Source organism: Mastigoproctus giganteus, chromosome 4 (assembly GCF_048544385.1).
Source record: "Mastigoproctus giganteus isolate SK-2022 chromosome 4, ASM4854438v1, whole genome shotgun sequence".
In the NCBI taxonomy this organism is placed as follows: Eukaryota; Metazoa; Arthropoda; class Arachnida; order Uropygi; family Thelyphonidae; genus Mastigoproctus; species Mastigoproctus giganteus.
In genome coordinates, this window is record NC_143578.1 from 39,146,593 (window position 1) to 39,173,020 (window position 26,428).

General features: G+C 36.4%; 1 protein-coding gene across 1 annotated transcript in view; it reads left to right on the plus strand.

The window, feature by feature from the left end:
- Positions 1-26,428, plus strand: part of LOC150086637 (APOBEC1 complementation factor-like) — a 268,827-nt gene that overhangs the window by 138,832 nt on the left and 103,567 nt on the right. The gene's annotated exons all lie outside the window — the stretch shown is intronic.

Here is a 26,428-nt window from a genome sequence, read left to right on the forward strand (position 1 = left end):
CAGACTTCCATCCCTTGTTGTGGAAGTTGATAGCCTAAATAAATTTAAGGCTCAGCTGGACAGGTATTTCGAACGAACGGAGGGGTGAAGTGGAAGTGGGTTTTTTTTTTTTTTTTTGGCTGATGCTGCATAAGCTTGCTTTCTTGCATCATATGCCTCTGCTAATGCTAATATTATATAAGATCGGCACATCATGACTCAAATAATCGGTGTGCTAAAGGTAACTAAACTAACAACAATTTGTATAGATCTCCATAAGTGGAGCACAGTGTGATCTCTTATTCTGGATTCTTCTTTTAATTAAGCATATTAATGGATACAGAAGAGTTTGAAACAAAACTCAAATTGGCCATAAACAGTGGACCATTAATTTTCTGCCCAAAGTTCAATTCTAACAGCATTAACATCTGAATACTCTCTCTTGTAGAAACAGCTCACTGTAACACTGATTACTGTCAAATACATTGGAAATCATTTAACATGAAACCATGAGGACAGAAATATTTTTTGTGTTAAAAGAAGTAAACAAAAAAAACACAACTCACTAGTGTTTTTGATGTCGTAATAATCAATAGAGTTAAAATAGAAAATTTAAACAAGTTAACATATTATGCGCTATATAACACTACACAAGGGGCATTTTACAACAGTTTATTAACACTTAACATGTTCATTGACTTCATCGGATAAAAAAACACATACAATATGTAAAAATTAAAAAAAAAAAATGTTAATTATTTTTTGTAAAAATATCTGATATTATTTCTGCACTGTGTTATTTACCATCTTATTATCTACAAATTGTTCAATATCATCCATCATTTGGTTCATTTCACCACTCGTATGTACATCTAAACATCTGTGCATACTTTTTATCAATTTTCGCATTTCTAATGTAGTAGGAATAGGAACTAACAAATCGATGTCATTGTCTACATTATCATCACTATCTTCACCCACGGGATCCACTTCCATAGGCTGTACAATGTCCAAAATATCACTCTCTGTTAAAATTGGCGCTGTACACAAATTAGTATCATCAACTGCGACAAATTCATCCAAAGATACCGAACTTTCTAAAAGAGATGAAACATGCCCAAACATTTCACTGAATATCGGTTCAACTTCTTGATTGTCTTGAGACTCTTGAGTAGGTATTAAATCCGTCATTTTGGAAAACCCTGCATGACGAAAACAATTTTCGAGTCTTTGGTGTTAGAAGATTCCAAGCAGTGCGCAACATATGCAATCCATCCAATAAGTTGACAGAGAAATCTTCTTTTGCTTCAGTTGTGGCAAAATATTTTCTTAGCAATTGTTTTTGGTAATAAAATTTTAAATTCTGTATTATGCCTTGATCACAAGGCTGTAAAATGCTCTTAGTGTTTGGAGGCAAAAATATAAGCTTTATAGCTTTTAATCTCACTTCAGAGTGAGCTGGACAATTATCAACAATCATGGCAAATTTTTGTGTAAAAGCGCTTATCTAAATTCAAAAACCAATCAGTAAATGTGTCGTGGTCATCCATGCCTTCTTGTTTGCCATGTACCCAACCGGTATTTTTATTTATTTTTATTTTTTTCACATTTTTAAAACAGGATTCATGCTCTTTCCAATAACGAATAAGGGCAGCTTTTCAGATCCGTCCAAATTACAAGCCACCATTACTGTTATCCTCTCTTTGGACTTTTTGCTGCCAGAACACTGCTGTCCCTTAAACGATAAAGTTTTATCAGATAAGCAGCAATAGAACAACCCCGTTTCGTCGGCGTTAAAGACATCTCTTGTGCTATATTCTTCAAGCACTGTGGGCAATGTAGACTGCAGCCAATCCGATATTGAACTCGGTGAAACTTGATTTGCTGCATCGCAAACATTTTTAAAAACTATACCATTTCTTTTTTTGAAACGTTCCAACCAGCCTGGATTCGCAGTGAATTTAATCCCCATTTGAATTGCAAACACATCTGCTTTTTTCATTAATAGAGGTTCCAATATTGGAGCATTCTAAGACCTAGCTTGTTTGAACCAAACAAGCAATGCAGCCTCCAAATCTTTGTGTTTGGCCATTCTCATCTGGTTCCTATCCGACTCAAACATACTGCACTCAAACATTGCAGTAAGTTGGTCTCTATTCTTTATGATTGCCGACAACGTAGAGTTAGCAATTCCAAACTTTTTACAAATGTCTGTTTTCGAAGAATCCCCTACATCTACTGCTTTAAGCAACTCCATTTTAACTTTAAGCGAAATAGTGCTTTGTTTACACCCTGATTTTTCCATTGTACAGTTGAGGGTGATAAATTTACATATTTTTTACTAAACACGAAATTCACCACTTTATGCAGTACATGTCACTCACTTCAAGACTAAATGAAATGTTTTGCCTGCCGACGGGTAGTCCCATTGGTTTAAATTGATAAGGGTAGTGTGCGGCAAGCGGCATCCTTGTACTATCTGCATATTGTTTATTATCAGATGTCGGCTTAGTCAATAGAAAGTTGAGCCTTAAAGTCATAAACAGTAAAAATTTAGTGACAATGTGGCAACCGGTATATTTTTTTGCTCTTCTGAGATGCAAAATCTTTTCATGTTAAGCGTTTTTTTTTTTTTTTTTCATGTTAAAAGAAAATAAATGTATGAAATCACATAGCATTTTGTCAGGATCAGAATATTTTTTCATGTTAACAAATTTTTCACATTAAATGTTTTCCAGTGTATATTAATTTTATACCTTAATTGTCAACTTTGTGCCTTGTAGCCAATTTCTAAATTTTAGGGGGTGACAATGAAAGAAACTATTTTATTCAGTCATAAAAGAATATATACAGTAGAATTCCAGTTATCCAACTTGCTACATGAATATAATAAATTTATCATTCCACCTATATTAAGCATTATGAATGAAGTAAAGAAGAGTAAATTTCATTTAAGTCACTTCTGTATCATACCATCCATGCTGATATGATGTGTTAAGGTCAGAAAAAATAGCTGTAAGTTCATTATTACATAAATTACTGTAAATAAAAATTTATGTAATAACCAATTTAGCATTAGCATTAGCATTAGTAGAGGCATTTGATGCAAGAAAGCAAGCTTATGCAGCATCAGCCAAAAAAAAAAAAAAAAAAAACCCACTTCCACTTCACCCCTCTGTTCGTTCAAAATACCTGTCCCGCTGAGCCTTAAACTTATTTAGGCTATCAACCTCCACCACAAGGGATGGAAGTCTAGGACGAGGCTACTAGAGACGGTCGTGTTCAAAGCCGCTAAGTGGATTTTTCTTATTTATTGATTTGAAATTATTGTTTTTCTAAAACTTTTGATTTAAATTTAGTAGTATAACATTATTTTGTGATTTTTTTGATTAATTTGGTGTATTTATTCTTTACTCGGCCTTGTAATTGCATAAAAGTATCGGTAAAGGTTTCCACATGTTTCAACTCCGCTACCGTTCGTAATATTCCCGCCTTTGTGATACGATAGTTATATACCGTACTAGATAGTGTTAGTTGAACTTCGTTAGCAGTTAAATTGTACGTTTAAATAAATACATATAACGACTTAGATTACAAACGTAATATAATTAATTATATTTAACATAATTAATAACATAACATAATTATAATTAATTAATAAATTAATAGAATCATGACTCAGACCAGAGCAGCAAAGCAAAAGGCTCAAGCTAATGGAATGCTGTGGCTCAGAGCAGAACTGAGGGGGGCAGTTGTCCTCTGACTCACAGCCTTATAAAATGCACTGTTTGCTTGATGTTTGCAGAGCAATTGGGTACGGGACATGATACTGCCAAGGGGGATGTCTTTGTGTGTGCGCGATGCAAGGAGTGTATCGATATCAGGCAACAACTCGGCGTTCTTGTGGGCCTATATGAGAGCTTGAAGGACAGGGTGGATGCCCTCGAAGAAACTAAATTGAGGGGCCCATCAAGCTCTCAGCTGCCCACATCAACGCCAGAGCTTGCACTTGGGCATCGCGTGACACAGAGACAACCCCCAAGGCAGAATGCGCTGGTCCCGAAGGAACTAGTAGTTGTTGGTGACTCTATTGTCAGGGAAACGGGGAACATGCTTTGTAAAAAAGATAGGTGGAACAGGACCAGGGTATGTCTGCCAGGGGCAAAGGTTGATGATGTTGTAGAGCGAATATCATCTTTTAAGGGCACAAAAGGTGATATAGTTGTACACGTTGGCACTAATAATATTAAGAGTAGGAGACCGGCAGAATTACTTAACTAAAATTTGTAGGTAGTTTTTTTTCAGCAGAGTTTTTGTGCAAGTTGTGGCACAGATAATCCAGTCATCGTGTTTGTCTTTTTTTCACAGATACATCCAAACTTAGTATTTTTGATATGCTTTGTTCTTAAAATTTTTATTTGTGTTGTTTAGATATAACTTTTTATAAACAGGAATTTTCTCCTTACACTTCTGAACTCTGTAATAAATTCTTTGGAAATTTTATCAGTGATACACAAAATTAGGGACAAAGTATAAACTGTACATTAGCTAGAGGTTGCTTTTGTAATGATCTAGATCACTTTTTGATGAGGAAGTAGTTTCACTATTAAATACTAATCTGAACCAGGTAAATATTCAACCAGAAAATTGTTTAACTCCCTTCAGATTGCTACTAGCTAGGCCAAAGTGTAAGAATTGAATGAGAACCAATTTATTTTTTTGATTGAAATACAGAATAGTTCAGCAATGTAGGCAACGTAGACTGCAGCCAATCTGATGTCGTACTCGGTGAAACTTGATCATCCTGCTCTTTTAAGCTGTGTATATTGTGGTGTATGTAATGTAGGGTGTAAGGCACCTCTGTAGCCAGGTGGGCAGGAGCAGCAGTGCGTAGCACACACTTCTTGATTAGACCGGGATTCGAGCCCGTGAACACCAAATATGGAAGGTCAGGAAATGACCACCGCATATCCCCAGCCAAAACAGTAAAAATGCTAACCTCGTACATATAATGGGAAAAAGGTGAGGACAAAAAAAAAAAAAAAAAAAAAGTAATGTAGGGTGTATATATGCAGGGTATATAATGTGCAAATGATAAATGCAAACTGTAATTTTCTCCCATTAATTGTTTCTTCCTTTCCTCTTATATAGTAGTAATAGTAATAGCCATATAGTGCAAGAAACCATATAGTGTTAAACAATTAACACTATTAATTTGTGTAAAAAACAAGTAGATAAGAAAATACAAATTATTTTCTTCCCTCCTCATAGGTAACTATCCAGTTGACCTTTGAATTTAGTTAGACTGTCAGCCTCAACTACTTGCAAAAGCAACCTGTTCCAGAAATCAATTTCTGGAACAGGTTTGAAATGTGGTCTGAACTGCCTTATATAGTGGGACTATGACCTCCATATCCCTACAGGATAATGTTTGATAAATCGTTGATGGGGCACAGTGAGCTTTCCTGGCTCATGGTGTCCTAACTGCTCAGAAAACTTATGCCCTTATTATAACTCCCAGATCCCTTTCTTCTACTGTCTTTCATTCAACCCAACCAAGTGTATAATTTATTTTGGGGATGCTATATCCTCAGGTGCAAGACCGTAAATTTTGCAACATTAAAACATATCTGCCACTTTTCTGCCCATTCTTGCAGCCTATTCAAGCCATCCTGAAAGAGCACCATTTGGTACTGATCACTAATTATACCAATCTTTACGTTGTCTGCAAATTTTGATGTCAAGCCTTTTACCCATTGTCGATGATGTTTATGAAAATCAGAAACAATAGTGGTGTGAGAACCAATCCCTTGGGGGGGATCCATTTCTCATTTTAAACCAATCCGAAGAATATCCATTAATCATAACCTCTGCCTTCTGCCCTGCAGTCACCAGCAATTCATCTTAGAATCTTACCAGTAATTTTAACACATTCTAACTTATACAATAACCTCTCATGAGAGACTGGGTCAAATTCCTTGCAAAATCCAATTAAACTGTGTTGAAATTGTTCCCTACACCCAGCTCATGAGGAACTGTGTTAAAGTAGCCTATTTAGTTACTGTATTTGATGGCATATAAGACGCACTTTTTTCCGAAAAAATGCCTTAAAAAATCACCCTGCGTCCTACATGCTGATATGAGTCCTCCCTCATCGGGGTTGGGGTGAGCAGGCAGTTTGTATTTTGCTGTTTGGTTAGAATATTTTTGTTTATGAAGGATAACAGGACATCCTAGGGTACTTTTGGACATGCAGAGTTGTTTGGAATTAGTTCAAAAAAGTTTCAAAAGCCAGGGAACACAGGAAAAGCCTTAGAAGGCGATGGAAGCTTCAAGATTCTTCTCCAGGTTTCTCAATAGTTCACCGATCCTTAAAAGGTGGCACGACTGGTGAGCCAGTTAGTTCTGTGCAGACTTTTGCGATGTTGAGTGCGTCTCCGTGTACAGTAGTGTCCTTTAATTGTGTGAAGTGACTATAATCACGACAATGAATTGTAATCATTGTGGGTGACTGAAATAAAATAAAGAGCAGTGTTAACTGTATACCAGTTGTTTTTAATTTTACGAAGAAAGGCTTAAGTTTTGCAAATTACAGTGTCTGGAGACTAGGCGCCAGCGAGGTGATCTGATAGAGGTGTATAAAGCCTTGAATGGTTTGAGCATGCTCAATGTTGATGGGATTCTTCCTCTTGCTCAGAATAATCACCTGAGAGGGCATAAATTCAAATTGAGGAAAGACAGATGTAGGATAGACGTGCGGAAATTTGCCTTTAGCCAGCGTGTGGTTGGTTGGTGGAACAGACTTCCATCCCTTGTCGTGGAAGTTGATAGCCTAAATAAGTTTAAGGCTCAGCTGGACAGGTATTCCAAATGAACAGAGGGGTGAAGTGGTTTTTTTTTTTTTTTTTTTTGACTGATGCTGCATAAGCTTGCTTTCTTGCATCAAATGCCTCTGCTAATGCTAATGCTAATCAGCACCATGTTTCGTAATAATATTGTTTGATCTTGACTTTTGACATTATTTTAAAGTATTTTACCCTCAGAAAATGACTGCAGGAGAAAAGAGGTTGAGTTACACTATTGGATATAAATTAAACTTAATAGATCACGCTAAAAAACATGGTAACAGAGCTGCAGAAAGGTGTTTTGGGCCACTGCCTATGGAAAAAAATGATACACATCTGGCGGAAGCAAGAAAAAGAACTTCAAGCTGCAAAAAAAAGTAAATATAACCTTTGTCATCCCCCCCCACATTGGCCAGAACTTGAAGAAGGTGTAAAAAAGTGGGTAGTAGTTAAAAGGAATTTAGAAAGAAGTGTTTCTACCAAAATGATTATGCATAAGGCCAGGATATTAGCAGAAGGATGAGGAATTTCTAAATTTAGAAATGTTAAATTTAGAATTATAGCAGATTATGAAGAAAAAATACTGGAATTCCATAAATTTGTAATAAAGGCAAGAAAATGAACTTCTTTTGAACTTGGCCAAATAGGAAATATGGACAAGGTCCCACTAATTTTTGATGCACCATCTAACAAAACCGTGGATATCAAGGGGTGTCAATAAAAACCACCGGGCATAAGAAAACACATTACACAGTAGTTTTGGCCTGCTGTGCTGATGGCACAAAACTATCACCATTTTTAATATTTAAATAAAAAACTCCACCTACGGAAAAAATTGAAGGTGTATTTGTTCATGTTCATCCAAAAGGATAGGTGGATGAATCTGGAATGAATTTATGGCTCCAAAAATTATGGGCAAGGTATTCTTGTGTCTTTTAAGGAAACCATCTCTTCTCATTTGGGACCAATTCAGAGCCCATAGAATTGAAGTCATTAAAAAGAGGGTGAGGGAATTGAATACACAAGTAGTTGTCATTCCTGGTGAACTGACAAGCCAATTGCAGCTTTTGGATGTGTCCATAAACAAGCTATTTAAGCAAAATATGAGAGAACAGTGGAAGAAATGGATGGGAGAACCTGATCATGATCTCACACCTACAGGAAGAATGAAGGGCCCACCATTGCATAGGTGTGTGAATGGTTAAGGAATCTTGGAGAAATATAAGTGGTAAAATAATCATAAAGTCTTTCAAGAAGGCTGGAATTAGTAATGCCCTTGTGATGGCACTGAAGACAGTGATACCAGCATTAGCGAGGAAGAGTTTTTGGTATTTGAAGGCGATGATTTTTTTTGGTTTTCAAAATAACTGAATTTTCCCTTTGCAGAACACTGTTTTTTGCCATTCCCTCACTGTCTTTTTGTTCATTTTCAATTCTAGTGGTAGTTTGCTTCATATAAAACATTTTCTAATGTGGCTAAGATTCTTTTATTTCTCTTTTAAATTGCTGTATTGGTAAATTGATAACAATAATTAAATAATGTATTATTATATAGTGTTAGTATTTTTCTTGCTGTTCTAATCACATGAGTTTTTTTCATGATGAGTTTTTTTCTACTATACACATTAAAATAAATATTAAATGCCCAAATACACCAACTTTTTTTCCTTAATTTTTCCTTTCTAAAATGGGGGTGCATCCTATATGCCCATGTGTCTTATATGCTGTCAAATACAGTAGTTAAACATGTTTTCCCCCTAACAAAACCATGTTGTGTGTTATTCAGAATGCCATATCTATCTAAATGTCCCTGGTTGTTGTTGTATGGTTTCAGGAGCATTAGTGACTAAGGCCATATTACTCCAAAATGTTCCTGGATTGTACTCTTAATCACTGCCTCTAAGATTTTCCCTGCCACTGAAGTCAGACTAACTGGTCTGTAGTTTCTAACTTTTCTCTTAGAACCGTCTTTATATATTAGTAATACATTGAATGGGGATTCTTTGCTCTCTTAGCCGGTGATTTTTCTTAAGCAGCCTTGGCTTCTCTAACCTTATCTATGGTACTATTATGAATCAACTTTTAGCTTTTGTAGACTTCAGTAACTTTAACTATCTCATGCTATCTTTTTCTGATCTGTGTGACCGGCTGGCTCTGCATCCATCCATTTTGGCATTCTTCTTCTGCAATATTTTTTTAATGGTATGTATGCATTCATGGCTTCTGTGATTTTTGTTTTAAAGGTATTCTATAATTCAAGTGTATTCACCCTAACTCTGCAATATACCCAATTAATAATGCCATTTAGCACACCTCACACTGTCAAAGCCCCCTCTTCTGAAATTAAAACCCATGCCTTTACTTTTAACTACTGGAATGGCACTGATCTGTCTTCATCTTCCAACTGATGACTACCTAATCAAGACCTGCCATTGGTTCCTATATTTTAAGTCCTGTGATGTCATCTAATTAGTGAGTAATGATGTGGTGAAAAATATTCTCACCCCTAGTATTATCTCTGACATGCTGGTTCAAATAATAATCATCTAGTTTATTTAGAAAAATTTTCCCCAAGGTGAGTTTCCCTCCCACTAATTCCAATCAATCTGGGGCAGATTGAAGTCACGCATAATAAGACAGTCATGCTCACTTGCTTGCTTGCCCATTCCATCTGCATATAAAGACTCTGGTCATTCTCTTCACAGTCTCCCAGTCTGGAGATTACTCCCACTCTCATTATACCTTTGCTTCTAACTAACACCACACAAATTCAATTCTGGCAGACATAACTGCAGACTCAGCAATAGATTTTTTTTCACTCAGACTTCCTTTGATAAGAAGCATGACACCACCACCCCTTCTATCTTCCTTATCTTTCCTAAATACGTTATACATACCATAGTGGAACTCGTCATCCCCAATTTCTGGGTGGCACCACATTTCTGTTAGCCCTGTTATGTCAGCATTAGTTGTAACCTGGAGTTCTCAGCCATTTTATTGACAATGCTCCTGATATTACTGTAAACACAGTAAAGACTAAGTATTCTTCTGTGGTTTACTATCTTGACACATCCCTTGAAGTTATTTAGGCCTGTTTCCCTATCTTTCTCATCCTGCTCATTTGAAATGTTGCTACGCTCAGAACATCTTGCCAGCATCGGCTGTTGTGGCAACAAACAAAAATTCTTGAGGTGAGTGCGAGCATTGTTTTGATGACCCATATCAGCAGATAAATGTGAATCTATATTACCCTTCTTTCCCCCTCCCCCTTAACTAGCAGTTCTCCTAAACCCTTAAGGTATCCATAGTGATACTGGCAAAAATTCTTGCACCACCTTTGTTCAAATGAATACTGTCTTTACAAAATAGATTCCTTCTAACCACAAGTGCAGGCCACACTACTAAAAAATCCTCCCCCCCCCTCTGTCCCCAGAGTCTTGCAGATTCCCTCATGTCTTGAGTAAATCCACAAGGCTTTCAGCAAATAATCCTGCCTATCATGTCTGGGCAGAATTGTAGACACATATATCTGACATAACTTGCTGCATTTCTTCAGCATGGTCCTATATTTATCCAACAAATGGGCAGGTCGTATTCATTTAATATCGTTAGTCTCACACATGAAAATGAAAATCTAACAGTCTGTTGGTAACATCATTCATTGTTGCTCTCAACAAACATGCCCTGGTTCTGGTCCACCTGTTTTTTTACAAAAAATATTAAACGTTTCCTTGACAGTAGTCTCCCAATAAAACTAGGTCACCTTCAACCAGGGTGGTATGCACTTGACTGTTCTTACCTGTGATCCAAATTGGAGTGCATCACTTGACAATTCATGAGATACTTCAGTCCCCGATGAAATCCCAGTTGAATTGTTTCTAGGACAGGAACTCGTTTCTTCAGTGACTCAAATTCTTTTCATAATGCATGAAGTTCTAATTTGAGATCGGTACACTCTTTACATTGGGTGCAAAGAAAAGAATCATCAGCTGTGAGTAGCAACCATTATTTAAGTAAAAATAATGGGGGGGGGGACATAGACTAATAGATTAATAGCAAGGTAAAAGTGATTTTTGCTCTGCTTCTGTTGGGGCATACAGCAGCCCCAAAAAGTGGGAGTTTCAGAGATTATAAGCTTGCTGGGGTCACCACGTAACAAGCAAATACATGGATTGTGTTAGGGTTACTAAAAGCAAAAAACTGGGGCATATATAATTGCTTGTACTGCAATGCTAGGAGTATAGGAAACAAATTTGATGAATTTGAAGTTCTAGTTAAGGCAACAAATGCAGAGACATAGTAGTGATACTGAAAACATGGTCTCACTGAGACATAAGCAATGCAAAGTGTGAAAATGTTGAGTACAATGTGTATAGGATGGACAGGCAGGTTGTGGGTGGGGAAGTAATGCTCTTGGTTAAGAAGCACATAGAATCTAAGAAAAAGTATAAAAAATATCTCTTGGCTTAGAATGAAAGTTCAAAATTGAAATAGAAGACAATGGCAGCCTACCTTTCCTTGATATCCTAATCACAAGAAAACCTACTGAGTTACAAAGGGAAGTTTACAAGAAACTAACGGATACAGGGATCGTACTGAATTATAAGTTGTGCTATCCTCATTGAACTAAAATCAGAGTATTGAAATCTTTCATCTTAAATATTACTGGATCTGTAATAAAGATAACTTCCAACAGGAACTAGAAGCTATGACCAGACTAGCCCTTAGAAATGGGTACTCCCCTACATATCGTTAAGAAAACAATACAGGACAGCTCCAAAACCTTAAACCAACCTCAACCAAGTAATAGCAATAAGACAGCTGTCTGTATACCATATGTACCAGTTTTATGCTTTATTAACTTTTTATATCGTATACGTTTTCACAATAATATACAAACATTTATAATATTATAATTTTATATTTTTCATCTTTTTGAATTGGTGCATTATAGCCTTAGATGCTAATGCGCCATAAAATCCTGAAACAAACAAACAAACAAACCATATGTACCCAACATTAGTGTAAAGATAGCAAAAGAAGCAAGAAATATGGAATCAGCACTTTCTTCAAGGGGTCTTAATTCCTAAAACACCAGTGTGACTACCCCAACAATCCCACAGGTCCTATTTATAAAATAGACTACAAATGTGACAGTACATATATAGAAGAGTCATACAGAAGACTTAGTTCCAGAATTAAAGAACACAAAAAAGATGTTCAGTGTGGGAGGATACAAAAATCCAACACAGCCCTGCATTCATTCCAGTGCAGGGACACATGGCTGTTCAATAATACTAGAGTCCTTTCCACATACCACCAGTACAACAAAAGAAAAATTTAAGGAAGCATTCTTAAAAAGTTTTGAGGCCACTTCTGTAAAACAAGGAGCTGAATTAACCAACAGTACCCTAACATATTTAAAAAGACAATAGAGGAAGACCTGAAGAAACAAGAAAGAAAATATCAATACCAGAAGAACAGCTTAACTTCAACTCCCCACCTCTGGAAATAGGCAGCACAACAACCTGCATAGGATCTGAGGACAAGGTTTGGGTCCATCCACCTCAAGGCCACAATTCACCAAAAATCACTGGATCCAGGATGTCCTATTTGGCATCCTACTATTGGACAATTAATTAGAAACTGCATGTATAAATAAACTGTTGACAGCACCTCTTGTCAGAACGTGCAGTTGGAATTGAGACATTTAGTAAGCAAGAGGCTGGCAACAGGTAAGAAATTTTGATTAACATTAATTTCAATTTATTTATTAATTTAAATTTATTTATTAATTTCAATTTATTAATATTTAATTTCAATTTATTAATATTTAATTTCAATTATTCTACTCAGATTGAATAGAATAGGTAATAACTAATAATATAAAATGTACTATGCATAAATTGCAAGTTTTGTATATGTAATACTAATTTTAACATAATAGCAATTTGGTTTATTCTTTTTTCTTTCTGCCCTTAAAAAACAGCCTATGTATGGTCTGAGGATGGGTTCCAGCAAGCTTCCTGAAACGTTACCTTAATGTATAGTGATTTAGATAATACCTAAATAAACTATCACTTTTAATATTCACGTGGTATAAGAGTGAGCATTATAGAAATCTAGATTCTGTGGAAAACCATAATGTAACTTCCTTCTCCAACTATATTAGAAGCTACTAAGCTTTTTATACTAACTGAGAGTTCAAAGCATAGACCTAAATGGAAGTCACATGAACTGATGAGATTTGTGGCAGAGAAGAAAAGTGTATGGGATGATTATAAATTAGTGATGGACATGGAATCCAAGCAAGTACAGACTAGTCTGCAATCAGGTCACTACAGGGGAGGCAAGCTAAAGCTGATTATGAGAAGTCCTTTTGGCTAAGTGTTCTTAGTCAAGAATGCTTAGAAGGAATGGGATTAACAACATTGGCCCACTAGACATGGATGGCATAACTATTAACAGTGCTGTTCAATTTGCTGAGAAACTAAATAAATAAATTTTGCACCCACATTCACACACATGAAGTTTTTATTGATGGAATCTCCAGAAGTATATAAAGTTATAACTGGGAGCTAAATGATTTTGTTGCTACTGAGAGGAAAGTTGAAGAGAAATAAATTTCTAAAGCTAAAAGTAAATAAGGCACCTGGGGCTGATGGGATCTATCAATTTATATTAAAAGAAGCAGCCAAAGCAATAAGCAAGCCTTCAGCTATAATTATAAGAGCATTCTTGGATTCATGGGAGGTTCCTATAGATTGGATATATACAAATCTGTCTGCTACTCATAAATAGGGATCAATGGGCATTGTGAGCAATTATAGACCTGTAATCTTGATCCAGGAAAAATAATGGAGTCAGTAGTTAATGAAGTACTGCAGGATTATCTTAACCAGAATGGAATTATATGGAAATCATGTCATGGGTTTGTTAAGGGGGATCCTATCTGAGCAATCTGATTATTTACTAAGGTGCATTATTAACAAAGGAACTGGATGAAATAATTTTTGACATCATATATTTAGATTTCATTAAAGATTTTCACACTGGTCCATATTAGCATTATTCGAGGCATGTGATGCAAGAAAGAAAGCTTATATAGCATCAGCCAAAAAAAAAAAAATAAATAAATAAAATAAAAAATAAAAACCTTCCTATTTCACCCATCCATTCACTCCAAATGCTTGTCTAGTTCTGCCTTGAACTTATTTAAGTTGTCTATCTCCACTATGACAGATGAAAGTTTGTTCCAACTATCAACCATCTGCTGGCTAAAGGCAAATTTCCGCACATCTATTCTGCAATTGGTTTTTCTCAGTTTGAATTTATGTCCCCTCAGATGAGTAATCTGAGCAAGAGGAAGAATCCTATCAACATTCTTAGCTTGCTTAAACCATTCAAGGCCTTATACACCTCAATTAGATCACCTCACAGGTGCCTAGTCTACAGATGCTGCGATTTGCAAAACTTAAGCCTTTCTTGTTAGCAGCAACCCTTTGTTCCATTCACTAATCTCATTGTGCTTCTCTCAATTAAACAGCAAAATTCCTGTATATCATTGACAAGACCAAAAGAGCAGCCTGTCTGCACTGCTCAGAAAACTTCATATCTGACTGCACAGTTACCCTTAGGCCCTTTTCATTCTCCACTACTCTGAGTGTAGTACCACACGTTGGTACGTTACTCTGTGGTTACTGTTACCCATATCCTGTACTTTGCATTTGTCACTGTTCAGTTGCCACTTCTCAGCCCATCTGCTCAACTTTTCTAGATCCTGTTGCAGTAGCATACTGCCATTAACAACCCTGCCAACCTTCGTATCATCTGCAAACTCACACATTAACCCTGATATACCTTCATCAGTATCATTCATAAATACAGCAAACAAGGGGCCCAACACCAGACCCTGGGGGACTCCACTAATAACATTAGTCCAAGAACAGCAGTGTCCATTGATTACCACTCTGTCTTCTCCCACTCAACCATCCCTCTATCCATAACAGCAACTTTCCCTTAATGCGATACTGCTCCAAATTGTACAGTAGTCTTCGATGTGCAATCATATCAAAAGCTTTCCTAAAATCTAAGTATATGATATCAAAATTATCTTTTGCGTCCAGTTCTTTTGTGACCATATCATGGTATTCAATCAAATTGATCACACAAAACTTCTCCTAAACAAACCCATGCTGTATCTGAACTAAAACTGCAGTCGTGTCTAGATGATCCTGCGGTGCGTCTTTAACCAGTGACTCCATTATTTTTCCTGGAACACAAAGTTATACTAACAAACCTGTAATTACTCGTGTTACCCTTTGTGTAATTGGGGACACATTTGCATATCTCCAGTCCATGGGAACTTTCATAATTATGGCTACGGGTTTGCTTACTTCCTTTAACATAACTGGATAGATCCCATCCACCCCAGGTGCCTTTCTTATTTTTAATTTCAATAATTTCTCCTCCATTTTACTCTCAGTTATTAAAAATTATTTAGCTCCCTGCTAGAGTTTGAGAAGCTTCTGGCGTCCACTTCCCTACAGACTTCATGTGTGAACGTAGATGCAAAATACTTATTCAGTTTGTCAGCTACCTCAGCAGGATCATCAACAATCGAACTGTCAGTATCAAGTGGACCAATCTGATTCATCCCCTTCCTTCTACAGTTTACATAAGTAAAGAAATCTTTGTTTTTCTTTGCATCCTTTGCCAAAGATTTCTCATAATCTGCCTTCGCTTGCCTAACCTCCTTTATGACTTGATTACTGACTAGCTTATATCTTCCATAGTCGTCTGTGTCCTTGATAATTTATATGCATCCCATGCATTTTTCTTCTCGAGACAAAAAGCCTAGTAGCTTTCAAGGTAGCTTCCTTGAATGCTTGCTATTTAGAATTTGCTGTTAGTAACATCATCAGTTGTTCCCACTCTATAGAACCTAAAAAATCTCTGAGACCACTGTAGTAGTTTTTACGAAAGCAAAAACTCTTCCCTTTATCCCTGATGGTAGTTACATCTTTAAATAAATTCCTCATCAGCATACTGTGATTACTACCAGCCAGTGGTTCCTTTATCTGCATATTCTTAGTGCATGAAGAATCACTGCTGATAATGAGATCAAGAGTGTTACTCCCTCTTGTTGCCTCTAACATGCTGCTGTAGAAAGCAATCATCCAATAAATCCACAAAAGCCTTGCTAGTGTGGAAGTGACCAACCAACAAGTTCCAGTCAATGTCTGGAAAGTTAAAAAAAAAAAAAAAAAAACCCACTATAAAACAATCTGATTTACTGGCCCAATCTGTTTCTCTGTACAGTTGTTCATTGTACTCATCAGATTCATTAGGCATATGACACACTCCTAATCTCAATTTTGCTTTCCCAGTGCTTATGTCACACCATTCTGACTCAACATTACACTGTCCACCCATTTCAGCTGGATGCACTTCCTTAGAATTTGTGTTTCTTAACTAATAGCCTAACCCCTCCTCCCTTCCTATCCTGTCTATACTTTCTGTACACAGTGTACTTCCCAAATTCCAATTTTGCATTCCTTATATCTCTGTGACACCACTTCTCTGATATTCCAACAGTATCTGCCTTTGAAGTCTTAACCAGCACCTCAAATTTATCAAATTTATTAACTATACTCCTAGAATTGGTGTACATGCACCTGTTTCTACTCTTAGTTATCCTAACACAGCCATGCATTTACTTGTTCTATGATGACTCCCAACAGTCCTGTAAATCCTCAGCATCTTGCTTTCAAGGCTGCTTCTCGTTCCAATAAAAGCAGTGCAAGAATCACTTTCACCTCTGCCTGCGGCTACTGTTAATCTATTAATCTGTGAATCCCCCTAAACCAGCAGTTTTCTGACCCACCTAACTCTACCTTGATAACCTCAGAAAATATTCTTGTACCCTTTCTATTTAACAGGCTCATGGGGTAAAAATTTTACCCCATGTGCCTTGCACAATCTCTCCAGGGCTGAATTGATTGACAAGGCTCTCATCATATACTCCCTCCTATCGTACCTGGGCAGAATTGTAGACACTTTCAAATTGAACCCTAACTCGCAACTTTTTTTTCAACATTGACCTGTACTTGTTAAGTAAGTCTGCAGATCTATTCTTAATGTCGTTAGTGTCATTGTGTCAATAATGACACTAATGACAACAAAATCATCCTTTGTGCCCTTAAAAGATTATATCTGCTCTACAATGTCAGCAACTTTTGCCTCTGGGAGACGTACCCCGGTCCTATTCCACCTATTTTTTTCTCATAATATATTTCTTGTCTCCCTGACAGTAGAGTCACTGACAATACCTAGCTCCTGTGTGTGTGTGTGGGACCAGCACATTCTGCCCTGAAGATTGCCGCTGTGTTGCACTTAAATGCAAGAGTAAGCTCTGGTGTTGAAATGACATGAAAGATGGTACAGATTGGAGCAGTGTGGCATTAGGGGCAAGTCACTGCTGTGGATAAAGTGATGGTAGAGCGGCAGAAGACAGAATAGAGGTGCTCCCTATTTATGTTCAGAGATATGAACAAAGCTGTTTGTAAGCAATGGCACATGCACGGGCATCACTGTTTGTCAGTTTTTTAGCTTTCTGCATATGACCTTTAATGTACATATGTAGTTGGAATTGTTTGCAGTTACAATTTCTTTTTTATTTTAACAAATTGACTCCATATTATGTCTGATAAATGCAAGTGTGAGAATGCTGAAGTTGCTAGTAAGAAGCATTGTACAATCACAAGGGAAAAGAAAGTAGAAATAATAAAGAAATGTGAAGGCAGCAGTAAGAAATGACAGACGTTGCATGTATATGTAGAATGAATCGATCCATGGTGGCAACGATTCTGAAGGACAAAGAATGAATCTTGGAACATATAAAAAGCGCTGTGCCAATGTAATCAACAATAATTAGCAAGAAGCAGGGAAAATCATGGATCAAATGGAAAAGCTTTTGGTTATGTGGTTAGAGGATCAGAATCAGTGTTGAATGGCTATTAGTCTAATATTAATTCAAAAGACGGCTTGGTTAATTCAAGAACTTTAAGGCCAAGTGAGGTGAAAATGTTTGTGATGAAATATTTACTGCAAGCCAAGGATGGTTTCATAAATTCAAGATTTGTTCAAATCTATGTAACACCAAAGTGAGTGGCGAGGCAGCTAGTGCAGATACTGTGGCTGCAAAAGAATTTTTTGAAATACTTGTGAAGATTATCAACAAATTTTTAATACAGATGAAATGTTTATTTTTGAAGATGCCTGATAGAACATATATCAACAAGGAGGAGAAGAGAATGCCTGGTTTTAAGGCTTCAAGGCAAATCACTCTCCTGTTTGTTGGAAATACTTCAGGAGATTTCAAACCGAAACCTTTTTTAGATTATCGTTTTGAAAATCTAAGGGCTCTTAAAAACATAAGCAAAGCTTCACAACCTGTAATTTGAAAAACTTCGCTGAAGCCTGGATTACACTTGCTTTGTTTAAAGATTAATTTTTCCACCATTTCATTCCCAAGGTTAAAAAATATTGCATCCGGAACAATCTGCCTTGTAAAATCTTCCTTTTTCTTGATAATACCCCCAGGCATCTACAAGATCTGGATGATTTTTATTCTAACGTCCAGGGAATCTACTTGCCTCTAACCACTACCTCGATACTTCATCAAATGGACCAAGAGGTTATTGAATCCTTAAAGAAACATTATTTAAGATGAACATTCAGACAGACGGGCAGTAATGGCAACAGAAGGTAATAATGGAGTAACATTGAAATGGTTTTGGAAAGACTATGATATTTACAAGGTCATAAAGAACATTGATGCTTCCTGGCGTGAAGTAACAAATATGAACATGTATGGTGCATTGAAACACTTATGCCCCATGTTTGTTAATATTTCTCATCTTACTGAGGAAGTGGAGGATGAGACAAATATATTAATAGATCTTGTCCTGATGGGTACATGACTTGAACTAGATCTGACAGAAGAGGACTTTAATGAGTTGCTATGTTTACATACCCAGGAATTGACAGATGAAGATTTAATGGAACTAGAATCACAGGGGTTTTGAGGACAATGCTACTGAAGAAGTTGAAGAATACAAAAGATTTACCATTAAGCTGATGGCAGAGGGCTTTAGTTTGATGGAAAAGGCACTATTATTATTCGAGTTTCATGAACCATACTTAAATAGATTTATTATTAGCTATATGGTGCAAGGAAGCCTGAGGCTTATGCTGCACCAGCCAAAAAAAATTTGAGTACCATGAGAGAGAGAGAGAGAGAGAGAGAGAGAATCACCAAAAAAGAGAAGAATGATAATGATATCCAGCTCAGGACCCTGGGTGTGCCAAACCCATACTCACCAGATGTGAGCCCCTGGGGTTAATAAAGATGTCTGCAAATGTACACGAAGCAATGTCTTGTTGTAAAGTTATGCATGATGCTCACAAACAGTAAACGGGCCACAAAGGAGAACTCTTACCACAAAAGACTTTGGTTTAAATTTCAGCCCTTGAAAACTAGGCACATGCACAGAGACCTGATTGAAGTGATTGAGTAAACTTGATGATGTTATTCTAACCCTTTCATGGATGACACACGCAAGGGGATGTACATGTAAACTGAAAAAGGGTGGCTGCATGATAGATGTACAGTATATGAAAATTTGCTTTCAGCCATAGAGTAAATCATTGTTGGAACAAACTACCATCTGGTGATGTGGAAGTGGATAGTTTGAATAAATTTAAGGAAGAATTAGATATATTATTAGAAAGAACGGTCAGATGAGACAATAGTAGTTTTTTTTTTTTTTTTTTTTTGGCTGAGATTAGTTTTCTTTTTTGCATCATTTGACAGTACTACTACTAATAATATTTTATTGAATTTATAAATATAAAAAGATAAATTTTCTCTCAATATTATTTGTCCCCCTTTATTTTGAGAAAAATATAATTGAATGAATAAGAAAATAAAGTATATTTCTCTGAATGATTATCTTATAGTAGAAACAGTGTTCTGATCGATCATGAGAACCATGGGTCAAAGTTAACATTAGCATTAGTAGAGGCATATGATGCAAGAAAGCAAGCTTATGCAGCATCAGCCAAAAAAAAAAAAAAAACCAGGCTCCCATTTCACCCCTCCGTTCATTCCAAGTACCTGTCCAGCTCAGCCTTAAATTTATTAAGGCTATCAACTTCCACAACAAAGGATGGAAGTCTGTTCCACCAACCAACCAACCACCCGCTGGCTAAAGGCAAACTTCTGCACATCTATCCTACATCTATCTTTTCTCAATTTGAATTTACGCCCTCTCAAATGATTATTCTGAGCAAGAGGAATAATTCCATCAGCATTGAGCATGCTCAAACCATTCAAAGCTTTATACACCCGATCAGATCACCTAGAAGGCGCCTAGTCTCCAGACACTGTAATTTGCAAAATTTAAGCCTTTCTTCGTAAGAGCAACCCTTTGTTCTCTTCACTAATATTGTTGCCCTTCTCTGTACTCGTTCCAACAGCTCTACATCCTTTTTAAAATGAGGCCTCCAGACCTGTATACAGTACTCAAGATATGGCTTGACCATTGCCTTATATAAGGGGATAATCACCTCCTTATCCCTGCTAGAAAAATTCCTGTATATCATTGACAAGACACTATGAGCTACTCTTGCAGACTGTCTGCACTGCTCAGAAAACTTCATATCTCCCTGCACAATTACTCCCAGGTCCTTTTCGTTCTCTACCACTGTCGGTGTAATACCACAGAGTTGATATGTCACTCTGGGGTTGCTGCTTCCCATATGTAGTACGTTACATTTGTCAATGTTAAACTTCATTTGCCACCTCTCAGCCCATCTGCTCAATTTTTCTAGATCCTGTTGCAGCAGCGTACTGTCATTAGTGTCCTTAACAACCCTGCCAACCTTCGTATCGTCTGCAGACTTGGACATTAAGCTTGATATACCATCACCAGTACTATTTATAAATACAGAAAACAACAATGGACCCAATACTGAACCCTTAGGGACTCCACTAATAACATTACTCCATGATGAGCAGTGTCCATTGATTACCACTCTCTGTCTTCTCCCACTCAACCATCCCTTTATCCATAGCAGCAATTTTCCTTCAATGCCACACTGCTCCAATTTGTGCAGCAGTCTTCCATGTGCAACAGTATCAAAAGCCTTTCTAAGATCCAAATATATGATATCAAAGTTATTCCCTGCATCCAGTTCTTTTGTGATCACATCATAGTAGCCAATCAAATTGGTCAGGCAAGACAACCCTTAACAAAACCATGCTGTGTCCGAGCTATAACTGAAGTCTCGTCTAGATGATCCTGCAGTGCTTCTTTAACCAGTGCCCCCATTAATTTTTCTGCAACAGAAGTTAAACTCACAGGTCTATAATTACTTGTGTTGCCCTTTGATCTTCCTTTGTGAATTGGGATCACATTTACACATCTCCAGTCCATGGGTACCTCCCCTGAGTCCAAAGAAGCTCTCATAATTATGGCTAAAGGTTTACTTACTTCCTTTGCTGCCTCCTTTAATATAACTGGACAGATCCTGTCCACCCCGGGTGCCTTTTTTATGTTTATCTTCAGCAATTTCTCCTCCACCTTCCTCTCAGTTATTACAAAATCATCCAGCTCATTGCCAGAGTTTAACTCACCTCTGGCATTCCCCTCCCTGAATAACTCCTCATGGGTGAATGTAGATGCAAAATAATTATTTAGTTTGTTAGCCCCCTGAGCAGGATCATCAACAGTTGCTTTTGAGCAGGATCATCAACAGTTGATCATCAACAGATCATCAAGAGTTGCCAACAATTGTTATCAATAGATTTGAATTTGCATTCAATTTTGTATCTTTTCTTATCCAGTTGATTGCTTCTACTATTCCTGTTTTATACAGCACAGTGAGTGGTTTTTTTTTTTTTTTTTTTAAATGATTAAAATGGTTTCCACTTTTGGCATTCTTAAAATAATGCTATGGTTAGGAAACTTTTCTGTGACCCAAAGCTGCAGTAACAGGAAAGGAGCAGCCAGTAAAAGACACATCATATCTTAATGTGAATTTGATTGAGCTGGAACTGTTTACTCGAGATGAATTGATCTGGTTATTAGAGATAAAGTCCTCTCCAAAGGTAAAGCCAAACTTTTCACCTTCAGACTAAACTTAAACAGAAACACTTGGTGAACAAGAATGTCAATGTGTCTCACTGTTAAAAAATAAATCATGTTTGGTGACATTATTTGCAATAAATGGTCTGATCTGCTACTGCCATGATATTCATGGAGTTTTTAGAGCTTTGTCACAAATGCACGTTACATCTGAATGGTGATTCTTTGTTGATTCTTCACAGTGAAGTCTAAAAGCTGTTCTCTTGCATAATGGTATCTGAGAGCCATTTGTCCCCGTTGCCTACTTTGTTCATCTGAAGGAGATATACCACAACATGAAGACACTACTTGAAGCAATTCATTCATTACTGGAATATCTATTATGACCTCAGAATCATTAATATAGTAATGGGAGTGCAAAGAGGGTTCACAAAATGTTGTTTCCTATGCCTGTGGGACAACCATTATAATGCAGAACATTATGTTAGATGTGACTGCCTCAAAGAAGCGTACATGAGCCAGGAATAAATAGTGTATGTTCCATTAATAGATTCATTGAAGATTTTTCTTTCACCTCTCCACATTAAACTTGGCATAATGAAAATTTTTTTAAAGCAATAGGTAAGATGAATTCAAGAGAATTTCATTACTTAGTGAGAAATTTTGAAAGATCAGTGCTATGAAAATGAAAGAGGGAATCTTTGTGGATCCTCAAATCAGAGAGCTTCTGCAGGATGAAAGCTTTGTATTAGAACTAAAAGCATGGCAGGCTTTCAAATGGCTTTATGGAAACTTTGCATAACCACAGGTCTCCTGCATACAAAAATGGAGTTCAGAAACTGTTTGATGCACATAAAGAAATGTGATGTTGTATGTCGCTGAAACTTAATTTCTTTCATTTAGACTCATGTTTAGACTTCTTTCCTTGAAAACCTTGGCATAGTGAGTAAATAGCAGGTAATGATTCCATCTTGACATTAATCAATGGAAAATCGCTGCTAAGGTTCTGGAAAGAATGTATCTATTTCTGGATGTCATACCACGTTCCGGACAATAGTGTACCAAAAGAAATCAAACACCCAACAATTTTTAAATTGTACATATCTTTTTTACAGTAGTTCACTGTACTTTTTTAACTATGTGAATAAAGTGTATTGGGTTTATACTGTAAAGTGATAAAAATGTAATTGTAATCAGTCCTATGTTTTGTAATGAAATTGTCTTAATTAACTTGTACTGATATTATTAGCAGTCATGTTATGAAAACTACTTTTGGGGGGGGGAGAGCATATTTGAATCTGAAATCATCTTTCAAAACTGTTTTTTAGAAAAGTGCTTACATTTTTGGAAGGGAAAAAAAAAAAAGTTTCATTTTACTTTGACTAGTGTAATTTGTGTTATTAATTATTAATAATGTTGATCACTGAATTTAATAATAAGGGGCTGGGTTTCAACACAGAAGGAAAAACTTAGTGTTCACTTAATAGAATTTTTTGAGACAATAGATTTCCCAACTTTTGTGTCACAAAGTTTGTTGCTTGAGTTTGAATCCTGTAAAGATGGAAGGAATTTTTATGGGCTTTTTTCACATTGGCTGAATTAATCAGTCTTGAGCAAGTCCCCCCTCCCCACCAATGATGTGCTGTTTCTTAAAGAAATATTAGAAGAAGAAACATTAATCATATGAATTGTTAATGTATAGCTAACAATAATTCAATTTAAATCGTGAATTATTTTTAGCTAAAATTTATTGTCCTAAATATCATAAAGATATGACAATATTGTACAATATGTATACCCTTACTCAAACAAAAAAACTTAAGTAATTTTTTGACATGTCTGGACTCTTTGTGGAATTTTGTCATCAGACATGAATGAAGAAAGGGCAACCATGGTATCTTTTCCTTAAAGTTCCTAAATATTCTTCCCAGTCTGATTCATACAGGAGTTGCCTTTTCTTCTTTGATATCAAAAGTTCTACAGAGAATCTATAAATGTTGCCATATTAGTTAAGTAGAGATTTTTGTGTTTGAGTAAAAACACACTATTGCAATTTCTGCACTGAATATTTAGCACAATAAATTTTGCTTAAAAATAATTTTCGTGGTTTCCTAGTGTTTTTTTCTTTTAACAATACAGGAATACCTCACATAGCGCAGTTAATTCGTGCCAAAAAAATACCGTGCTGATTGAGGTATTATTAGTATGTATTTTAATGTAATGTTTTCCGACAATTTGATTATATGGGTCGAGTTGCAAAAATATATAGGTGTTTGTTTACTATAAATTGATGCACATGAAGTTCTTGCAAAAAAAGAAACCAAAATGATAAAAATAAAAAATACTAGTAAGTACATTAGAAATTATTTTTATTGCAGTGTGTACATACCAAAAGAATATGAGTGAAGTATGTACTGTATTTTTATTTTGAAAAATAACTGATCAGCTTAGTTTGTACAGTTTTTTTCTTCTTTTTATGTGCATACATCTCTTTATAATATCGAATGTCATTTTGCAACGCCTGCCTTACTTTCATACCTCGTTCGATGTTTGGATCTAGAAGAACACTCATAGGCATTACATTTCTTCTTTCCACTCATATTTGCGTATAAAGTTGTAACGTTTTTTTAAAAAAAATAATCTTTAATAAAAATACACAGCGAAAAATATTTGTACAGCTTACGCACAATCAACGACCTCACCGCTCGGAATCTAGAGTGTTTACTAATGTATGAATGCTAGCAGAGTCCGTATATGATGGGAGTTTCAACAACAGTCAGAATAGCCTTGAATCCATAACGCATTGACCTACATGCTGGCATTATAATACATACATACGTACATATCAAATGTATTGGTGCATAATGCAGTTAATTTTTTTTCAATTTGTAAACCGCGCTATAGCGAAACCCGCTCTGTTCGAAACCTCGCTATGCGAGGTATTCCTGTATTTCTTTTTGCTACATACTTAACCAGTCATTTTGTTATCTAAGATATGGTATTGCTTATCAAAGCACACTTTCTAAAACCTTTTTTTAAATTTTCCAGTTTTTTTTTTTTTTTGCTTTGGTAAAAGAGGCACATTGCTGCATTAATGAATTCCGTTATTTTACCAGTCACATTTTGAAAACCTTTGGCAACGAAGGTCCTGATTGGAGAGAATAGGGATCCTTTTTTTGATTTGATGCATTAATGAATTGCTGCATTAATGAATTCAGTTATTTTACCAGTCACATTTTGAAAACCTTTGGCAACGAAGGTCCTGATTGGAGAGAATAGGGAACCTTTTTTTGATTTGAACCAATTGTAGTTCTCTTGACTGTTAGTAGCACTGAGCAGGTGTGGGGTGGTATTGTTATGGGTATCCCTGTCGTTTCTACGTTGATGCTAGTTTTTGATGTTGACTCAGTAATAGCAAGTATTTCTGCATTGAATGGCAGGCTGTTGGGAAATATTTGAGGTTGTGATTCTCAGTTGTCAGATGTGAGGCCTCTGGGATTGGGATCTAACATCTGTGGAAGAAGGTTAGTCATTCTAGCGAATGGTAACTTTGACCCTACTTCTGTTTACAACATTTTGGATGTTATATACTTCAATAAAATCTCTTCTCTTAGGAGAATTTCAAGATTGGAAAGGTTAGAGCCATGACTTCCATGACTGTGTGTGAAGGCACCTCCGTAGCCAGGTGGGAAGGAGCAGCAGTGCGTAGCACACTCTTCTTGATTAGACTGGGGTTCGAGCCCGTCACCACCAAATACGGAGGATGCGGAAAGGTCGGGGAATGACCACCGCATATCCCGGAGCAATATGGCCTTAGTTGCTAATGCTCCTAAAAAAAACCAAATAACAAATAACAAATAATAACATGACTGTGTGGCATGCCACTTCACTTTGCTGTTTGTTAGGAGCTGAAACATGTGAACTACCCCTGCCAAAGTGCAGTTCATATGCTTCAGCTCTTACATATTGAATAGTTTATTGCATTTTAAAATGACATGTGATTTTCTCATTACATTGTTTGACACATATTGCTTATTATTAACCTTTCCTAGCAGTATATATAGTGAGTTTTTTACCTGTCACTTATTTGAAGAGGTTACTGTTTAAAACCTATCAGAGGTTAGAGGAATTATTTTGGTTCTTCCAGTCTCTGACAGGCCTTTTTGTGAGGATTTACCCCATGAGTTATTCCTATTTTTCAGCCTATGAACACATGCTTGTACAGATATAATCAAGGCCATATGAACTGGCATACTATGACTAAAGTAGTATGCCAGAAATTTCAAAAACAACCAACTAGCTTATTAGTTTGGAAGAAATGTTCTTCAATGCTGTTTTGTCACACCTTGCTGGAACATGGATATGTATTCTGAATTCCAATTTGTAAAAGTTGGCAGCTGTGCATAATTTTCTGATTTTCTTCATATGTGGTAAAATATTTACACAGTATAC